Source organism: Podarcis gaigeae (assembly GCF_964106915.1).
Source record: "Podarcis gaigeae genome assembly, chromosome: 10".
NCBI lineage: Eukaryota > Metazoa > Chordata > Lepidosauria > Squamata > Lacertidae > Podarcis > Podarcis gaigeae.
The window spans coordinates 38,289,741-38,304,893 of NC_139686.1; the positions used below are offsets into that span (position 1 = coordinate 38,289,741).

General features: G+C 40.9%; 1 protein-coding gene across 4 annotated transcripts in view; it reads left to right on the top strand.

Annotated features, from left to right (window-relative positions):
- The window catches only part of MGAT4C (MGAT4 family member C), a 319,924-nt gene that overhangs the window by 228,719 nt on the left and 76,052 nt on the right, over positions 1-15,153 (top strand). The window contains exon 2 of one of the 4 annotated variants that reach the window (XM_083699337.1): positions 4,334-4,394. The exons of the other annotated variants lie outside the window; for them this stretch is intronic. The gene's annotated coding sequence lies outside the window, so the exon portion shown is untranslated. The remainder of the gene's footprint in view (positions 1-4,333; positions 4,395-15,153) is intronic. 4 annotated transcript variants of the gene reach the window in all.

Here is a 15,153-nt window from a genome sequence, read left to right on the forward strand (position 1 = left end):
ATTTTTATGTTTTCCTCTGAATACCAGCTCTGGATGAATAAGAGATGGCTCCAGAAGCATTTTAAGCAAATGATAAGTCCCAAAAGGTATAATTTCATCTGCTCTGTGTCCAGCATTTTGAATAGGATTCTTCTTTATTATTACCATAGCAATTGGATTGATTTTATGATTTGAGACTTCACTATTTAAGGAAAAGCAAAGATTTTTAAAGGAACAATTGCACATCTCCAGTCTTGATGTTTTGTGCCTTTGTTCTCTCCAATGCAATCCTTTATTGCAAAGCTGCCTTTCCCCCCTGTTCATTTGATCTTATTCTGACACTTTTTTTTTTATGAGTGGGTAGCCACAGTTGTGAAGTGTTGACTCTCAGGTTTGAAATGAATGCATTAACTCCTCTTGCAAGCTCATTTCTCTCTGAATCTTTTGTGGCATCTCTGTGACAAACAGTAACATGCTCTGCTACTGTGAGGGCAGAGTGAAGCAACACAGTGGGAAGCTTGGAAAAATATTGTGGAATTATTTTTTATTTCTAAAGACCTTTTAACTGGCACTCTGCACCCAGAATCCATAAGTACATATGAATCAGTTTCCGTTCCATGACCCATTAGTATGGCCTCAGTTCTGTGTTTTATGGATTTTTTAAAAAGTATGAAAGATCACCTTTAAATTGTACACATTTTGTATTTATTTTATTAAGTTATAAATTTCCTTTTACATTCATCTCAATGTGTATGATTTTTTTCTTAAGAAAGTACAGCCATACCTTGGTTGCTGAACGCCTTGGAACTCGTACGTTTCAGCTCCCAATAGATTGAAAACCAGAAGTGAGTGTTCCAATTTTCGAATGAATTTCGATGAATGTCCAGCACAGCTTCCGCGGCTTCTGATTGGCTGCAGGACGCTCCTGCAGCCAATCGGAAGCCGAGTCTTCATTTTTGAACAGTTCTGGAAGTTAAACGGACTCCTGGAAAGCATTCTGTTCGTGAACCAAGGTACGACTATACAGAAAACAACTAAAGACAGGTTTAAAGCAAAGGAAAATACCTTTTCATCTAATTGGAAAAGCTTGTTGAATCAAAAATGTTTTCAGTTGTTTCTGGAAACTACACAGTGTAGACACCTGTTGTATCTTGATGGAGATACTTTTCCATAGAAACTGATGAAGCCGTGGAAGCCCAGCCCTGAGTTTCTGTGGCTTCTAATATTATGGAGAGGTGAAACTTACCTGGAAACACAGGTTTCCCTTATATTCCTACTGGGAAATACCCTGCATCCATTTAACATGCATTCTTCTCCCTTAAATACATGTTCTTGTATGCTTTGCAGTGTATTTCCACCTAAAATGTACATTTTTGAGCTGAATATAAAAACTAAATAGAGCTTGCTGGATTAGGCCAATTACCCATCTCGTCCCCCTTGCTGGCAGATGGCATTATCCCTGCTCCCACAATCCCAAACTTTCCTGGAAATTTACACTCTTCCTCCCCCCATCCCCACTCCATTCTTACCAGGGAGAACCGCTACAGCTATCATTCTAAAACATGGCAGGCTTCGTACGCTTAGAAGGGGCAGCCATGCCTGTAAACCAAATCTAATGCTGGCAGAAAATAAAGATGCTTTAAAACAAATTGATTTTAAAAGCGTCCCTGCATGAAAACACCTGTATGTCTCTGCCTACATTTTGGCAGCCTGGATCCACTCTGGATGGGCATGTGTGCCTGTAAATGCCATCTACTTTGAAAAAGGGGAAACAACATTTTTAGATTCCCCATTATAGTGAATGTGAGGGGGGGCAAAGCTTTGCTTTAAATGTATCTAATTCAGTCCCAAATAATGAACTGAATTGGAGAGACACATACACCTAGTCAAGATACATTCATTATTATGATTTTCCCTGTGCTTTCAGTTCGTTAGCAATTTCCTATTTAGACACAGTGGTGAGAGTTTCTGCATTGCTTTTGGATCTGATTTGTTTGCCGTTCCATCCAGTGCTATAAAAAGAAGTACTGGTGCCTTTTTATTCATTGCAAAGTTTCACATATGCTTGGCCTTTATAGTGGCAGGCCATGGGGAGATAATGTATTCTCTTCTAAGAGCATTTTAAACACATTGGCTCACAATTTATTTTGTCCTCTGACACCAAGACATCGCAACACATCCCATTTTCACTTCTGCTTTTCTTTCCCCAGAAAGCTCTCTCTGTGCTTGAGTGAGCTGCGTAAACTTCATTCCCCCAAATGGCTGGAATTTGCAATCTCTTCACATCATCATGCTGTTAAATGATTTCAATACGCATTCTTACTGGGACATCCAACTTCCTATGCCTGGATGCAATGGAGAAATACAACCATACATCTAGTTAAATAGAAATCTATGCTTAAGCCTTTGAAACAGATACACATAAATGCTTGAGGACATTACCAACTTTAATTGTACATGTGGTATGTGACAGCCTGCTATTTCGCAGCTCCGAGAGAGACGTTTTTGTACTCTAGACATGACAAAATCCTGCCCGGCTCTATTGCTTATTTTCCACCTCTTGAATATTTGACAATTTATCACTGCTTATTTGCATTCAAGAGATGCCTTTTTTTTTTTTACCACTGAGGCAAAACCAGGATATTAATTGGGATTTTTATTTTTGGCGCATGTAGATGTCTACTCTAAATAAGGGGGGGGGGCTGGTGCTGGGAGGAGAATATAGGTCAACATCTTTTGTGAAAACACTGAGGCCATGAGGGGGAGAGAAATAAAATGAATTTGATGTAGGGAATTAGAAATGGCCAGCCATAGTTTGGCTTTTGACATTTTGCTACATGTGGACTTCAGACAAAAAAGTGGGCATAAATAGCTATTCTAAAAATAAGATAAATACTTTTTAAAAGACAATACTCTAAGGACGATGGGAAAAGTCGCTTTATATTATCTGTACATGAGCTATGTGAATAAGCAGCACATTCTGACTTGACTGCGCAAATACAGTGGTACCTCGGGTTACATACGCTTCAGGTTACATACGCTGCTAACCCAGAAATAGTGCTTCAGGTTAAGAACTTTGCTTCAGAATGAGAACAGAAATCGTGCTCCGGCGGCACAGCGGCAACAGGAGGCCCCATTAGCTAAAGTGGTGCTTCAGGTTAAGAACAGTTTCAGGTTAAGTATGGACCTCCGGAACAAATTAAGCTCTTAACCCGAGGTACCACTGTATAGAATGCCTCTGGATGCTGCCTCCATGTGGTTGTTCCATCCCGGGAAATGACTGTATGTACAAACTTACAATTGACTCTACCATGTGATTTGTACCTTTGCAAGTAAGGATTATTTGGCAGCAGCCTGGAAATAATCCTCACAAAGCAGTGGCAAGTCTATCTGCCATGAAGACTGGTCCATTAGGGCAGAGGGGGGACCACCTTCAATCACCTCCGCATGCCTGCCTGCTTTCTTCCTTACAGGGAGTGGCATTGCCTGTCAGTTTCCTTCTCCTTAGTCTCATTGTTGCCCCTTATAGAACTCAGCAGGGAGGCAGATGGGGACAAAACTAGAATTTAGTTGGCTCTGCTTGTCATTGGCTTTATTTCCACCTACAATTGCATCACATTCACACCATTCATTTAAAGCATAGTGATACTGCTTTTGCTAGTCATGGCTTTACCTAAAGAATTCTGGGAGCTGTAGTTTGTAAAGGGTGCTAAGAGTTGTTAGGTAAAGGTAAAGGGACCCCTGACCATTAGGTCCAGTCATGGCCGACTCTGGGGTTGCGGCGCTCATCTCGCTTTATTGGCCGAGGGAGCCAGCATACAGCTTCTGGGTCATGGGGCCAGCATGACTAAGCCGCTTCTGGCAGAACAGCGCACGGAAAGGCCGTTTACCTTCCCGCCGGAGCGGTACCTATTTATCTACTTGCACTTTGACGTGCTTTTGAACTGCTAGGTTGGCAGGAGCAGGGGCCGAGCAACGGGAGTTCACCCCATCACGGGAATTTGAACCGCCGACCTTCTGATCGGCAAGCCCTAGGCTCTGTGGCTTAACCCACAGCGCCACCCATGCCCCCACAGCGCCACCCGCGTCCCTAAGAGTTGTTAAGAGACCCCTATTCCCTTTGCAGAGCTAGTTTCCAGAGTGGTTCAACAATCAATCCCGCTTCTCAGGGAGCAGTTTAAGATTTTTGCCTTTTTAATAAAAACCTGCAGGCCTTAGTTTTTCAACTGTCCAAGAATTGTGAGTGTTGACGTTTGGTGAGTGTGTTAACATGGCTGCTCGCAGTGTGCGCAGATGCAAATGCCTGCAGGTGTAACCCAACAGAATTGAGTTAGTCATTCAATTTATTTTACAGGATTGGTTCCAGAATCAATTGCACACTGGCCAATGACCATGTTTCGAAAAAATAAGCACAGGTAGGTTTCCTCCTGAAAGCTATGCACACCATATGTGAGTGTGGGTCTTGACATTTCATAGCCTAAAATAGGAAACGCTTGCATTTTTGATATTTGATGTCCTGGTTATTATGTATGAACAGATGTTCCAGAGGAAGAGTCTATCTAGTCTTCATTCAAATTCTAATCATAGGCTGTGTATACACCACATATTTAAAACATCCCTCAATAATCTTGAGCACTGTGGTTTACTCATCAAAAATCTACAGTTCCCAGCACCCACAAAAGTTCCCACAATTCTTTGGAGGGCATGAATGTGCCTTAAATACATGATGTGTATGCAGCCTTACTTTCTTTTTGTTAATCCAGTAAAATAATAGCAGATTATGAGTTGTCTTTGTGTGTTTCTGAAAAGATATAACAAGAGTATTATTACTTTATATATACTTCCATATTCATAGCCTAGCATGCTCCTAGCAAATACAAACTATTTAATTAGGTCCCCCCCTTTCCTTTAGCAAAGATTAAGCTACTTCTTCAGGCATTTGATAATATATGAGGATTTGTCAGTCACTTTAGATCACTCGCATGCAATGAGCAGTCTTTTTCCTCCAGCAGCTCAGCTTCCTATGGGTGCCTTCAGCAATGCTTAGATATTTCAAATGTGGTGGCAAACTGCATTTCACATTACTGTGAAAAGCTTCTTATGAAATGCATGAAATCAGCAAAATAAACTGGGCTCTGGTGGTTTTCGGTTAACTTAAAGTGGTATTGGGTGCATAGTGATCTCATTCACCCTGTTCAGTTATTTTGGTCCATCCTAGATGATAATGTGCACTCTAGTCATAGCCCCAGTGTATACACAATAAGTGCATCATGGGGACTTTGCACATAATTGATATATGCAGAAAGGGACCCCCAACAGGGAGGGAATCTTGAAGGGAGCATTTAACAGAGAGACATTTATAATCTTTTTATTACTGCAGGTGGATGTTGCCATATTACTTGGAATACTTGTGGTAGTGACTCCATTTTGAATTATAACACCTGTGTTAACATCAAATACTAACTCTGTGCATTAAGAATTGAACTTGGACACTTTTAATTCTCAGAGGTTGCAATTGTACAGTCAAAAAACAACAACAACAAGAAGAAGATATTATTTATACCCCACGCATCTGGCTGGGTTTGCCCAGCTACTCTGGACGGCTTCCAACAAAATATTAAAATACAATAGTCCTTCAGATATTAAAAGCTTCCCTAAACAGGGCTGCCTTCAGATGTCTCCTAAATGTCTGGTAGTTGTTTATTTCTTTGACATCTGATTTGAGGTCATTCCACAGGGCGGGCACCAGTACCGAAAAGGCCCTCTGCCTGGTTCCCTGTAACTTCACAGAACCTTTTACTTGCTTTACAGTTTGTAATTTTAAAAAATGCAAACAAAAAGAAAGAAATAGGAATGGCTTGAAATCTGGAATATACTGGAATGGGAAAACCTACCTTGAAAAATTTGGGGAATAGTGCGAGCAAAGTCAAAGGCAATGCTCCAAATGATCTAAATAGAACTGGAGGCAGGGCACCCAGCAGATTTTTTGAAAGTGTTACAAAAAGCAACATCTTAATACCATAGTTAATTTAAATTGTTTCTAACATCTTCTCATCCACGAAGCTCCCAGTCCCACTCAATAATTTACAAATTGCAATCCGCACTAGTTCTATCTGTCCAATTTCATTTGTGTCTGGTTTGTGATTGCCACTTACTTTCTTCTCCAACCTTTCATCTTTTCACTTTGAAAGTGTCGCTCTCGGCGCTGTGTTTGTTGCTCCAATTCAGTTTTCCAGGAGCAAATGTTGGTACTTAACAAGAGGACAATTCACACTTTCCCCACAGATTGGCTATATTTCTAAGCCATTTTCAACACTGTGAAATCTTAAGAAGATTGAGGAGCAACTGAGAGATTTATACTCATCCCAACATAAATTCAAATGCACATGAAGTTTATTTCATTTTATACATATTTATTTCCTAGTTCTCCCTTGGCTGCTTTAATCCCCACAGCAACCCTGTGAGGTAGGTTAGGCTGAGAGGTAGTGACTGGCACTAGGTCACCCAGTGAGCTTCATAACTACATGGGGATTTGAACCCTGTTTCCCAGGTACTAGTCCAGGACACTAACCTCTGAACCACTGTGGCTCCCTTGTTGTCTGGGGTGGGTGAGCATGGAGTAGAGCCACTGTCCTACCATGCAATCAGTAGTGTGTTTGTGCAATTCTTCAGATAAAAATCATTTAGAGGTTCATCAACAAAACAATATTAAAAGCATAAGAATCTGCAGCAGATATACAGTATCAGATTAAAACTATATAGAACTCAACGCACACACAACATAGCAATAACACAAGCGAAACAAACCAAAACTTGGAATACAGATTATCAGTTTGTTGATGACATTTGTTTTAGTTAAAGTACACCTGCAGATACATTAGTGTTGGATTAGGCCTCTCCACAATGACACATGTGACATAGGTGGATGTAGTAACCTAAATAATATTTAGGTGGCACTGTCAAAGATGTTGTAGGAGCTCTTAATTAGCACTACTGTTACAAGGAACTGGGTATGTGAGGAAGTGCTAAGTGGCAGCCACCAATTAGTAGCTATCAAGAGGAGATCCTTCAGCACCTGCATATAGATTTAAATTTAAAAGAGGGGAGCTAGATGCAATGGGAGACCTGCCTCCTGATGAATTCTCCACATACGAAACCTCCCACCCTCCAAAATGGCCCCAGGTTTTCGGCTTGTTTCCCCTGTTCAGTTTGAGGTGGAAGTTTATGCCTAGAAAATCCAAACATTACTAATACAGGCACACTCAGTTGAACATCGTCTCGTTTATTTATTTTTTGTTTTTTTAATAAAATGAAAATGGCAAGGATGACAACAGAAAAGCCTTTCGTGGAACAATCACCCTGACCACAGGGTATAAAATCATACTCTGTCATAAACTTGGTAGTTGTATTAATTGTTATTTATGCTGTGCTACAAAATATTATGATAGTCAGTAAATTATCAGTCAAACAATAAAAGGAATGTATTTATGTAAAGGGGTTTTTTATTGACACTTTTAAATGCCAAATCGTAGTCCTGATGGAGTGAAATTTTTGCTAATAAAGTAATCGGAAAGGGGGAAGCCCACAAAGTTAAATATTGTGCTAAAACGGACTCTGTAGAATAAATGAAAAATGAGTTTTGCCTTTTGGCAAGGATTTATCCACACCGGGGTGTTTTAGGTTTGAGGGGGTTTGGGCAAAGTGACCTCTACTGACCTCTGTCCTTGACTCCTTGGGAATTTCTTGGTGGCAACTATCAGAAGATAATGGAGTCTAGTGGATGTTCAGCCAAGGGGGTAAGGCTCAGTTGCTCTCCTGGCTTCCCCAAACAGTGGGTCAGACACTCCTGCCACATGTGTCAGGGATTGGACTCAAGAGGGCAAGGTGGAGGAGGAATGATGGAGACCACCTCCCAGGAGAAGAGGAATGCAGCATTGAATTACAGCAGGGGCTTCAGGAGTTTGAGGAAGATCACAGCTCAGAGATAGGCGAACAGAAGAGTTGGGAAGTGTTAGCAGAAAGGGAAGGGGAGACAGAAGCAGAGCAACCAGCTGACACATCTTCTTCAATAAAATAATAATAATAATAATAATAATAATAATAATAATAATAATAATAATAATAATAATAATTTATTTATACCCCGCCCATCTGGCTGGGTTTCCCCAGCCACTCTGGGCAGCTTCCAACAAAATATAGTGTGTCAAACATTAAAAGTTTCCCTAAACAGGGCTGCCTTCAGATGTCTTCTAAAAGTCTGGTAGTTGTTTTTCTCTTTGACATCTGGTGGGAGGGCATTCCACAGGGTGGGTGCCACCACCAAGAAGGCCCTCTGCCTGGTTCCCTGTAACTTGGCTTCTCGCAGTGAGGGAGCCACCAGAAGGCCCTCGGCACTCGACCTCAGTGTCCGTGCAGAACGATGGGGGTGGAGATGCTCCTTCTGGTATACTGGACTCATTGTTCATTAAGAGTGCAGGAACAAAGGATTCAGAGACAACTGACCATGAGCAGCCACCGTTAAGGGAGGTACTATTGTTAGGGAGGAGGGAGGAGGAGACCAGTTGGAGCAACAACATTGTCAGGGCTTGATGCGTTCTTTTGTCTCTCGCTATTATGAATGAATAAACTCATTAAAAAGGACTCTACCTTGCTTTCTGGTTTTCTGCAACCAAGGGAGGAATAGCTTTCCCTAAGTCTTGACAACATGCTACACGGCACCAAGCTCCCTGCACCTTTCACCTCTCTTCTCCTTCTTGGTAAGTGCCAGAAGCCTGTTGGGCTGGGAAGCATCACAGCAATGGTGCCCCATCCTCCCCAGTCACCACTGGTGTAGCCCAATGGTGAGATGATTTATAGAATGAAAGGAACGACACGCACAAACAGTCCTCATCTAACTTAAAAGTAAAGGAAGTGCTGCAACAACAACAACCCCATTATAATTCTCTCTCCCCTTTTGTACTGTTTGAATGCAATTTCCTTTCTCATTAATTGACAGGCAATAGTTGGGGGACAGAGTGCAGGAGAATTCTTCAGCACAGTACTAATTTAATGTTGTTGTTTCACCAACACTTGCAGCATTAGCACGCCAGAGATCTGTGGTTCAGGCAGACACCCCACTGGTGTAGTTGCTGAGAGCCAACTTTAAATGAGAATGTTGGCATGTGGTATACTGCATGGGTAGGGTTCCCCCTCCCTTTTCTCCTCCTCTTCTCGCTTGCCTGGCATCATTTTAAAATTGGGCTTGCAATAGACTTTACATAGTACACTAGGGATGTGTAATGTTAAACATTAGGGGAGTATAATTGGATGAAAATGTATTAAATTGCTACTGTTTGGAGTTTGCATCACTGAATAGCAACAAACAAAGGCTGAAAATGACGGATTAGTAGGAGTAGCTCGCTGTGTTTACCATGAATTCCCAGCTGGACTGTGCAAGCTTTGAAAAGTGAATTGGAGTTGGTCTTGCATGAAGTTTTTATTTATTTAATTACTTTAAAAGAATATTTATTTATTGTTGTTCCACTGCTATCCATTGAATTTCATGGCTGAATCAGAACTTGGGCCCAGATCTATTTGGTTGAGGGCCAGCACACAACCAGTTCCATGACACTTTGCTGTCGAGTGTTACAACAAAATATTGGTCTTCTTGTTTAGTGTACTGGTGCCTTTACTTAAATCTGCAAAGGAAGGTCTTCTGCATTTTTAAAGGTGGAACTGGCACTAAGGTGATGGCTGCACCATACAGAGGTCCAGGTATCATTCAATTCAGCAAAATATTTCAAAGATATACAAGAGTGTGTGTGCATGTGACATGAAAGCACTAATTTAGGGGGGAACGACACAGGTGTACATAATGTGATGTGTTCCAACCTTCTAGAACAGTGTTATTCAACCTTGGGTTTCTAGCTGACTTTATAGAAGACATCTTAAGGCAGCCCTGTTTATGGAAGTTTTATTGTGATGTTTTATTGTGTTTTTTATCATGATGTTTTATCGTGTTTTTAATATTCTGTTGGGAATCGCCGAGAGTGGATGGGAAAACCCAGCCAGATGGGCAGGGTATAATTATTATTATTATTATTACTATTACTACTACTACTACTACTACTACTATTGGCCATTGGTGAGGGATGGTGGGAGTTGGGGTCCAAAAACAGCTGGGGGAACCCAGGATGAACAACTAGTGCAAAAATAAGGATATAGAAAAAAATGTCTCCTGAAAATTTCCCAAGCTACAAATGAAAGAATGACAAGAAATTAAGAGTGGGGATTTTTATTTAGGCAAAGTAGATAACAGCATTCTAAACCACAGAGCCTAGGGCTTGATGATCAGAAGGTCAGTGGTTTGAATCCCTGTGACGGGGTGAGCTCCCGTTGCTTGGTCCCTGCTCCTGCCAACCTAGCTGTTCGAAAGCACATCAAAGTGCAAGTAGATAAATAGGTACCACTCCAGCGGGAAGGTAAATGGCGTTTCTGTGCACTGCTCTGGTTCGCCAGAAGAGGCTTAATCATGCTGGCCACATGACCTGGAAGCTGTTCGCCGGCTCCCTCAGCCAGTAAAGCGAGATGAGTACCACAACCCCAGAGTCGTTCACTACTGAAGCTAACGGTCAGGACTCCCTTTTACCTTTACATAACAGCAGCCAGTTTGCACCTAGAAAGCTACACAAGCCAGAATCTTTTGTTAAATCACTCAGCCATTTAATAATGTTCTAGTCATTATTAGCATGAATAGCTCTTCTCTTGGCTACCCCATATGGACTATCAGAGATGCATTTGCCCCTTTTTTGTGTATCAAACTGTTGCTTTTATTCACTCTCACCCCATGCTTATTAGCATCTACAGGAAGTACAATAAAGGTGATTGTCTAGAACAGCAGGTTACTCTTTCACATAGCAAAAAGACAAGTTTCTATCCAGTTCCCTAATCACAATGTATCAAACATCTTTTTTAAAAAGCAGAAAAACAGTGTGATGAGAGACAGTTCAGCATAACTAGCAGAACCCAGCAAAAATTATTAAAAATACTTCTAGCTACACTATCATTATGTGGTTTCAAAAGAAATCTTTTTGCTGAGGATTAATTGCTTTCTGTAACGGGTTTCTCTGTTCATCCGCATAATTCTGTTTGTTGGATGTCTGGTCTGTTGTTATGCTAAATAACAGGGTTTTGAAGATATCGAACAAGAAACAGCTTAGTGCATGATAGTTTGGGGATACAAACATTTCTATTGCCCAGATTTATTGCGTAATGAATTTTGAATCCCAGACACACCTGCTGCTTATTATTTATTATTGCCGTTAAATCATTTGAGAGCATAAGTTACTGGAGGAATTGTTCAAAGTTGGGGCAAGATCCCAGTTCATTGAAATAATTAGGAACGTTGCCAAAGTCCACAAGTCTAACTCAGTTTAAATAGTGTTTTCCGTTATATCTATTTGCGTGGAAACTCTCTCGTTCAACATTTAAAGGATTGTAAATCATAGGTTTGCCTGACAAACCCTTTGCCAATACCAGTATGAAGTGATCTGGTTCACACATTCACACTTTTCTGAATTCCAGGAATGTGTTTATAAATATGTTAAGAACTGCATATTGTGTGACAATATATGTTTTAAAAAAGGTATTTAAGTGTGAATTCTCATGCAGATGTAACACACATTAATGCATAGCTGGAAAGGAACAGACTTAGGAATGAAAAAATGTGAAAGTGACGCAGATGGGAAATAACTTGATCCCTTGTAAAACACTAAGCTACTTGAACTGGAATTCTTGGTAGATTTTTTTGAAGGGATTTTATTTATTTTAATCTTTCCCTATCAAAGAAAAACAAGCAAAAAAATCAACAAGAACTCAAAGCATATGCATTTGGTTTCAGCAAACATAAGAGCAAAACAAGTAGTCAACAGAAAATCATAACACGTGCACAAATCAACACTTAGCGAAGCAATCAGGGAACAGCCAGAGAAGTAATCATCTAGCCAAGCATAAAGAGAAGAAAGAAAATTAACTCATTCAACCTATAACATCACTCCATAAAGCCACATGAGTTGATGGAGGAGCCTATTATGCTCTTTGACTGAAACATATTTAATAAAACAAAACCATTTCACATAAAACTTTTTTTCCCTCCTTGGAATTTTCCGTTCCCTTAATTGACAAGGGTCACCCCCCCCCCCATTTAGGGCCACCAACCAAATCTGAGAATACCACTCCTCAAATTAGGTGCTATTCTGCTAATTTACCATTTCAGGATACCACTATGCAGGTTGCAATATAAAAGGAAACCAATGTACTCTGATAAAGTGCCTTTTTGTCTCCGTTATCTAAAATGGACAACAGTGCCAGAAGTGGATCTGGTGACAGCAGCTGCCCCATAATCAGCTGGAGCTCATGGAAAACCTTCTTCCAAAGCTCCTCAATCACTGTGAAATGACCTAGTCCTCCACACAACGTCCAATGATTGGGACTGGTACTATGTGTTATCCTATTCAGAGACTCAGGAGTCAGATATCACCTATGAATTTAAAACAATTCTCTTTAAATCTTGCTGATGAAGTGGAGCTTTCTCCCACACTTTCTCCCATTTTTTCTGAATTCCCTTACCACCATAAGGTACTAGCAGATTCAGCCAGAAAAAGAATAATCCAAATCTGCAATAATCTTAGTGAATGCTGATTAACAACAACCTTCCTGCAAAGTGTGCCTTTGGTCTGAGATACCATACCTCTCCAGATAGTTTAGATTTGCTGCTTTGTCTAAGACCATTCACTGAACATTACAGTTTGGAAAGAATTTGGAAATATCCAATTCCAAAAGTCTGTCAGCTGCAGCACTAAAGTAAAAGCAGGGGCAGAGCTTGGTAATACGGTGCCCCGAGTGAGGGCAAAATATGGAGCCCTCTCTATTTCTTCTTTTCACAATAATTCCTTTTGGAAATGAGTTTGTTGAAGTGCCCTCCCCCTTCTTGCCTTCTGTTCTGTGCATGCTCTCAAGTGCTCTATTTGGTCTGAGAAAGCGCCCGCATTGCCCTAAATCTGGCACTCACATTTGTTTTACAATTGTATTTGGGAATGGCTACCCGGGTGGCGCTGTGGGTTAAATCACAGAGCCTAGGACTTGCCGATCAGAAGGTCAGTGGTTCAAATCCCCGCGACAGGGTGAGCTCCCATTGATCCATCCCTGCTCCTGCCCACCTAGCAGTTCAAAAGCATGTCAAGTGCAAGTAGATAAATAGGTACCACTCCGGCGGGAAGGTAAACAGCGTTTCCGTGTGCTGCTCTGGTTCGCCAGAAGTGGCTTAGTCATGCTGGCCACATAACCTGGAAGCTGTACACCAGCTCCCTCGGCCAATAAAGCAAGATGATTGCCGCAACCCCAGAGTCATCCTCAACTGGACCTGACGGTCAGGGGTCCCTTTACCTTTTACCCAACTACAATAAATGTACACCTTTGATCAAGTGTGGAAGGAATGCCTCCGTATACAATTGGGCATGTTCATTTAAATACTCATAAGCAAAGTCCATATTTTTCCAAGTTGCTACTTCAGAGTATTTTTGAGAGGAGCATTCCAAATATGATGTTTGTGTGCACAGTTCACATTTGCAGAGAGCCTCATTTATTTTGCGTATCTATACTGAAATAAAAAGTGAATTGCCCTTAAGTCATGGAATATATATCTTTCAAGATGCTTCAAACTACATCTTTCAAATCTCTAAAAATGGTGTAGGCAGTTACTTCCTGCTTCTGATGCTCAACCTTTCATCTACGCGTCTCGTAAACAGTCCTACAAGCCTGGCTGATGAAAATTAATATTTAAGAACACCACTTGTATTTCGGCATGTCAGAGGAATCTGTTGAACATGGACTACCAAGCAGAATTTCTTCTATATTTTTGTTTGACCCCCATCACATCTCAGACTCCTGCTATGAATTCTTTTCACCTTAGTTCTCTACAACAGAAGCATTTTGTTAAACATACACACATTGTATGTAAATAGATACACAAACTGCTTTGCAGTGGGTGTTAAACGTGACACACATACCTGACCATTTTGTGGGTAAAGTATACACATTTGTGAAATAAAGTGTTGCAATAAAAAAGCTGTTTGTGCAGTTAGATGCGTGAGAGAGGCTGCAATCCTATACCCGCTTACCTGCAAGTAAGCTCCATGTAATTGAATGGGACTTACTTGTGAGTAGACACGGTTAGAATTCCAGCCATAGATGCCTTTGTGATAGGCCATTAGCCACTTCATTAATTTTATCTTTAAAGTGCCACAAGACTCTTTGTTGTTGTTAGTACAAAAGACTATAACAGGGCTACACTTCTAGAAATGCATTAACTTTGAAAGGACAAGGAAGGCAATTGATTTGTAAATATCTATGGATGACTGAGATGTTTGTGTCTATTGTGTACTATGATAAATGGAAAAAAGTACATCTATTTCTACATCAGCAGATGATGAAACAGGAAAAAAAATACTTGTGCAAAATAAACCCAGAGGCTGTTTTAAAGTAGCAACACTAGTCACTGGCACTGCAGGGGACGCTGTATCAAAGATGTAGAACAGAGTGCGAGAGGCGCCACATTTTAGCATTGCACAGGGTGCCACTGAAACTTGAGAGCCCAAAGTCCACCACTGATATACCAATTGCAATGGGACAGAAGGCAACGTGAATGAATGTTGGAACAGATTGAGGCACCTTTCTATGTTCCGATTTGCATCCCATTGGTTCTTGATCATAGCTTGAATTGAATCTAAACTTTAGCCTAGAGGAGCACTGAAATATACTCAGAGTTGAGTGTTGACAGGCCAATCAGGTTGCTGATTCACTTCCTCCTGGAGCCGGATTGGGTGGCTCCTGCAGACCAATCAGGTTGCTGCCTTCTAGGATCCTACCTGCCTATTGTTCTAGGATCCAAGCTCAGTCCATAACAAGCACAAGGAGAATTGAAAGAGAAGAGAGAGAGGAATGAGAAGAAACAGAATACCTTCCAAGTAGGATATTGCCTAGGATAATACATTCACATCTACACCACAAATATAAAACTAGTCACAACCAGTCTAACCAGTACAAACTCCTCCAAGCATCCCTGGGGATTTAGTAAGGAATTATGTGTGATTCCTGGCGTCTAGTTCAAAATAGTTTGTCTGTTTAAAATCCACGGTG